A 6689-nucleotide genomic window follows, 5' to 3' on the forward strand; every position below is an offset into this window, starting at 1 on the left:
CTATGCTTCTTCATGGATTCATTTTTTTAAAATTATTTTATCTCTTGAACAATGCATTTAAATCACGAACCATTTTCATCGTTGGATTTCTCGGGTCGAGATCTTTAAAACTAGGTCCCATGTTTCGATGAACTTTTTTTCGCGAAAAATCAAAAATAAAAAAAATGATGAAAACAAAAAATACAGAAACCAAAGAAGGAAAAATCGAAACCGAAAAAACGTAACCCGAAATCACGGTTGTGCTTTTTCATAATATTTGGAAGAACAGTTGTGCTTTCTCCTTTTCAGGAAACACGGTTTTGCTTCTCGTGGAAGCACATGCTATGCTTTTCCGTTTTCAAGAAGCACATGCCATGCTTCTCTTTTTTTTCTGGGAAGCACAGTCGTGCTCTTTTTTCGGAGAAGCATAGATGTGTTTTCCCTTTTCAGAGAAGCACTACCTATGCATCTCGTCCAAGAACATGCTATGCTTTCCCTTTTGGGGGGGAAATTATAGTTGTACTTTGCCAGTCACGGAAGCAAAATTGTGCTTTTTTCCTTCTCGGGAAGCTGTGTTTCCCACAGACAAGCATGGCTTCATGAAAGAACAATAAACATGTGTAAGAAAAAAATTTCTAAAGGTGTACCCAGCGCACGACACGTGGCAGTAGCTGGGCGCATCACTTGATGCACTCTCGGGGCCTAAAAGTGACCTCTGTGGAAGCCTCTGGAAGGACACCTGTTAGTTAGATAGTTGGAGACCTCCTTGCATAAAATAGGAGGGTGGCCACAAAGGGGGTGTGTCCTGGTGGGCCGACCCAGCAGTGTGTTGCACTCTAGCACAAATTGGTCAAAATATAAAAAGTGACATGTGAGCAAAGGGCGCATGGCTAGCCACTCAAGCGGACGAACTCTGCTAACTACTAGGCCCCGTTGAACTTTAAAAACTATGTCTATGTGCAACATCACATCTGAACTTTTTTTGAAAACGCGTTTGTTTTCTGAATGTAACCTTTTTTAAATTCCAAAACATGATTGTTTTTAAAATGAATACTTTTTAAAAACTATAAAAAATTGAAAACTTGAACATTTTTGGAAAAACACTCGAAATTGTGGACATTTTTTGAAAAACGTGAAAGAATTTTGAAAAACTTCAAATGTTTTTCAAAGCACGAACATTTTTGGGGAAAATGAAGAAAAATAAAATTCCGAATTTTTTTATTAAAAAAATAAACAAGAAAAATGAAAAGAGAAAGAAAGAAAGGAACACTAGTGAAGAAATAAAACCCAAAGGGAAAAAGCCTGAAAAATAGTGTAGAAAAAAAAAACTATCCTAGCTACTTGGGCTTGTCCATATGCAGTTTGCTCGCTGCGCATTTCCTAGTTTTTTGGGGGGTGGGGGAGGTAAAACTAAGTTTTATTCATCAAACACCACAGAGTGTGGGATAGAGTTCGGATCTTGGAATTAGCCGAACCAAACGTGACATCTTAGACTTAACGAAAGAGAAAATTCACTCAAATTGTGGACACTTTCTTAAAAGTGTGAAAGATTTTTAAAAACTTCAAACATTTTTCAAATCATGGACATTTTCTAGAAAAATGAAAAAAAATCAAATTCCCAACAATGTTTGAAGAGGAAATGTTGAATTTATGAAAAAAGAAACAGGAAAAGAAAAAGGAAAAAAGAAAGAAAGCAAGCAAGGAAAACTAGTGAACAAAGAAAACAAAAAAAGGAAAACAAACTGAAAAATATTGTAAGAAAAACCAATCCTAGCTACTTGGGCTGGTCCATCTGTTGCTCACTGCTCATTTCCCAGATTTTTTAGGGGTAAAACCAAGTTTTATTCATCAAAGACCATAGAGTGTGGGATAGAGTTTGGGTCATCACATCAGCCAAACCAAACATGACGTTCCAGACATAACGGAAGAAAACCTGTCTAGACTATGTGCTTGGACGTTGACAGCATCTTCTTTAGAAAATAAATACAATCAAATAAAGACATTTCCAATTTGATCTCACTGATAATGGCTCATTTCCAGACAGTTTGCTCACATTTTTGAGAGAAAATTTAGCCTCGATGGGCTGGGAAATTGGGTCGGCCAACCTCTAGTATGACCGACTTGTCTTTGTCCAGTAGAAAGCCTGTCATGTCGCCAAAGAGCCCATCCTTACATGTTTTTACAGTACATGCATCGGTTATGTTCCTCCAGCACGACCGGCCGCCTCCCAGCCTCCCTCGCCCGCTCGACAGCTCCCCCACCGCCGGGGCTAACCCTTGACCCCCCCCCCCAGGTTGCGAGCTTGCCCCTTCCCGCCCTCTCTTCTGCATGGCCTGGCCCCACCCCGCCTTCTCCCCCACGGGTGTTTTGCCGAGTGTCGTGGAAAAAACTCTCGGCAAAATATTGGAACTCGCGCAAAATGTGCTTTCCCGACTACTACACTCGGCAAAAGGGGGTATGCACTACACTATTTTGCTTGTCGAGATTGCATACGACCTTGGATAAAGATGATCCCAAAATCAAAGTTTTTCATTTCGACGAGACGAATAATTTTCATTGCTGAGAACTTTTTCATTTTAGGCCATGTTATTTACACTTATTGCCATGCCAAAATATGGTCTCAAATTAATAAGGTGATGGTCATATTTATTGTATAATTTACGACAATGGGCCTAAACTTGGCATTTAGGTGCATCTCGCCATTACAAACAATGATGCCAAATAGAGTTTGCAACATTTTGTACAAAAAATATTTTTTGCATTTTTCTAAGTGTAAAAGATGGATATTTTTGTGAAACGGCTAAAAAAACATAGTGCAAAATGGCACCACTCCAATTTTCACAAAAAGTAGACCATATTTTTAGAAAATTCCCCTGTTTTCTGGATCTTCTAGATTTCTAGCTACTTTCGCACATTTAAATTCAAATTTGAACTTCAAGTGTACGCAAGTAGTAATTATATGGAAGAACCACTTAAAGTTTGTGAGATTCAGCCCCTTACCATGAATGGACGTTTTGCCCTTGTTTGGGGAAAATGAAACAAAAAGGATACAAGTCCAAAAAATGCAATCCTTTCGTATGGACTCCTTTTATGTGTATTAGTTAGGATGAAAATAACAAACTTTCAATATGAAAATTTTGAAAGAAAAATATCCTTCACAAAACGGGCTATCGTGTTTGAACATTCATGGTTTTCAAGTCAAACGACGAAGGTGATGACATATTCATTGCATAATTTATTTTAATGTGCCCAAATTAGACATATAGGTGAATATTACCATTACAAATAATGTTGCAAAATAGAGTTTCCAACCTTTTGTACAAAAAAATCATTTTCTATTTTCTACTCCCTCCGTTCCTAAATATTTGTCTTTCTAGAGATTTCATCAAGTGACTACATACGGAGCAAAATGAGTGAATCTGTACTCTCAAATATGTCCACATAGATCCGTATGTTGTAGTCCATTTGAAATGTCTAAAAAGACAAATATTTTGGAACGGAGGGAGTAAGTGTCAAGAATGGGTGTTTCTTGGGAAGCGGGTACAAAAAACAGGGTGCAAAATTGCACCACTCCAATTTTCACAAAAAGTAGACCATATTAGATGGACAATTCCCAAGTTTTGTAAATTTCCTAGATTTCTAGCTAAAAGATTAACAATCCGTGTATTTTAAATATTTAGTGGAAATATTTTTTAAATGGGAAGGGCGGATATTTAAAGGATAGCGTGGACATCTGAGGGTGTACCTTTAAGCATTGTAGATGCCTTTATGTGCTGGTTTGTGCCGTGATCAATCGGCAATGTGGTAGTGTTAATCAGTATATACTTTTGATTGTAAAAGAAATCAATATATAATTTATTTGGATTATTGTAATTTGTAGGGAAAACTTTAATGGATTTATTTAGCCTATTCTTTCTGAAATCACTAATTAAGGGGTACCTTTTTGCAAAGGCACTCCCCACCTTCATTGGTGCTGACTAGTGGCACACACATGGGAATTTGCCCTTCTTCGCATAGTTTAAAAAACCAGACCGGACTGGCAGTTGAATCGAGAAAATCAAAATCGGTAGCCTCAGTAGTTTTTTAAGATAATAAGACCGTTCTGCAATCAGACCGGAGAAAACCGGTCGAACCGACCAGTTTTCTAGAAAACTGGTGAAAATACCGGGCCATTGAACCGGGAAAAACAGGAAAAATGTTTTAACAGAAATTGGGAAATTGGGATTTGATCCAAAGTCGTGTGAGCAGTACACGGGGCCTGCCCATGGCCCAGTAACCAACTTGGTTTGTGCTACTTTGTTGTCCTACATGGATATAATTTTATTTGACCATTGTTTTAGACTATATTACCACATATATTAATCAACATATATTATTTTATTGCTTAAAAAACCGATTATCGAACCGATGAACTGTCGGTTCGACCAGTAAAAACCTGAACCGGCAACCTTTCCGGTTCGATTTCGGGTTCAGTTTTTTAAACTATGCTTCTTCATGGATTCATTTTTTTAAAATTATTTTATCTCTTGAACAGCGCATTTAAATCACGAACCATTTTCATCGTTGGATTTCTCGGGTCGAGATCTTTAAAACTAGGTCCCATGTTTCGATGAACTTTTTCTTCACGAAAAATCAAAAATAAAAAAAATGATGAAAACAAAAAATACAGAAACCAAAGAAGGAAAAATCGAAACCGAAAAAACGTAACCCGAAATCACGGTTGTGCTTTTTCATAATATTTGGAAGAACAGTTGTGCTTTCTCCTTTTCAGGAAACACGGTTTTGCTTCTCGTGGAAGCACATGCTATGCTTTTCCGTTTTCAAGAAGCACATGCCATGCTTCTCTTTTTTTTCTGGGAAGCACAGTCGTGCTCTTTTTTCGGAGAAGCATAGATGTGTTTTCCCTTTTCAGAGAAGCACTACCTATGCATCTCGTCCAAGAACATGCTATGCTTTCCCTTTTGGGGGGGAAATTATAGTTGTACTTTGCCAGTCACGGAAGCAAAATTGTGCTTTTTTCCTTCTCGGGAAGCTGTGTTTCCCACAGACAAGCATGGCTTCATGAAAGAACAATAAACATGTGTAAGAAAAAAATTTCTAAAGGTGTACCCAGCGCACGACACGTGGCAGTAGCTGGGCGCATCACTTGATGCACTCTCGGGGCCTAAAAGTGACCTCTGTGGAAGCCTCTGGAAGGATACCTGTTAGTTAGATAGTTGGAGACCTCCTTGCATAAAATAGGAGGGTGGCCACAAAGGGGGTGTGTCCTGGTGGGCCGACCCAGCAGTGTGTTGCACTCTAGCACAAATTGGTCAAAATATAAAAAGTGACATGTGAGCAAAGGGCGCATGGCTAGCCACTCAAGCGGATGAACTCTGCTAACTACTAGGCCCCATTGAACTTTAAAAACTATGTCTATGCGCAACATCACATCTGAACTTTTTTTGAAAACGCGTTTGTTTTATGAATGTAACCTTTTTTAAATTCCAAAACATGATTGTTTTTAAAATGAATACTTTTTAAAAACTATAAAAAATTGAAAACTTGAACATTTTTGGAAAAACACTCGAAATTGTGGACATATTTTGAAAAACGTGAAAGAATTTTGAAAAACTTCAAATGTTTTTCAAAGCACGAACATTTTTGGGGAAAATGAAGAAAAATAAAATTCCGAAATTTTTTATTAAAAAATAAACAAGAAAAATGAAAAGAGAAAGAAAGAAAGGAACACTAGTGAAGAAATAAAACCCAAAGGGAAAAAGCCTGAAAAATAGTGTAGAAAAAAAAACTATCCTAGCTACTTGGGCTTGTCCATATGCAGTTTGCTCGCTGCGCATTTCCTAGTTTTTTGGGGGGTGGGGGAGGTAAAACTAAGTTTTATTCATCAAACACCACAGAGTGTGGGATAGAGTTCGGATCTTGGAATTAGCCGAACCAAACGTGACATCTTAGACTTAACGAAAGAGAAAATTCACTCAAATTGTGGACACTTTCTTAAAAGTGTGAAAGATTTTTAAAAACTTCAAACATTTTTCAAATCATGGACATTTTCTAGAAAAATGAAAAAAAATCAAATTCCCAACAATGTTTGAAGAGGAAATGTTGAATTTATGAAAAAAGAAACAGGAAAAGAAAAAGGAAAAAAGAAAGAAAGCAAGCAAGGAAAACTAGTGAACAAAGAAAACATAAAAAGGAAAACAAACTGAAAAATATTGTAAGAAAAACCAATCCTAGCTACTTGGGCTGGTCCATCTGTTGCTCACTGCTCATTTCCCAGATTTTTTAGGGGTAAAACCAAGTTTTATTCATCAAAGACCATAGAGTGTGGGATAGAGTTTGGGTCATCACATCAGCCAAACCAAACATGACGTTCCAGACATAACGGAAGAAAACCTGTCTAGACTATGTGCTTGGACGTTGACAGCATCTTCTTTAGAAAATAAATACAATCAAATAAAGACATTTCCAATTTGATCTCACTGATAATGGCTCATTTCCAGACAGTTTGCTCACATTTTTGAGAGAAAATTTAGCCTCGGTGGGCTGGGAAATTGGGTCGGCCAACCTCTAGTATGACCGACTTGTCTTTGTCCAGTAGAAAGCCTGTCATGTCGCCAAAGAGCCCATCCTTACATGTTTTTACAGGACATGCATCGGTTATGTTCCTCCAGCACGACCGGCCGCCTCCCAGCCTCCCTTGACCGCCCCCC

Source organism: Triticum dicoccoides, chromosome 7A (assembly GCF_002162155.2).
Source record: "Triticum dicoccoides isolate Atlit2015 ecotype Zavitan chromosome 7A, WEW_v2.0, whole genome shotgun sequence".
Classification (NCBI taxonomy): Eukaryota; Viridiplantae; Streptophyta; class Magnoliopsida; order Poales; family Poaceae; genus Triticum; species Triticum dicoccoides.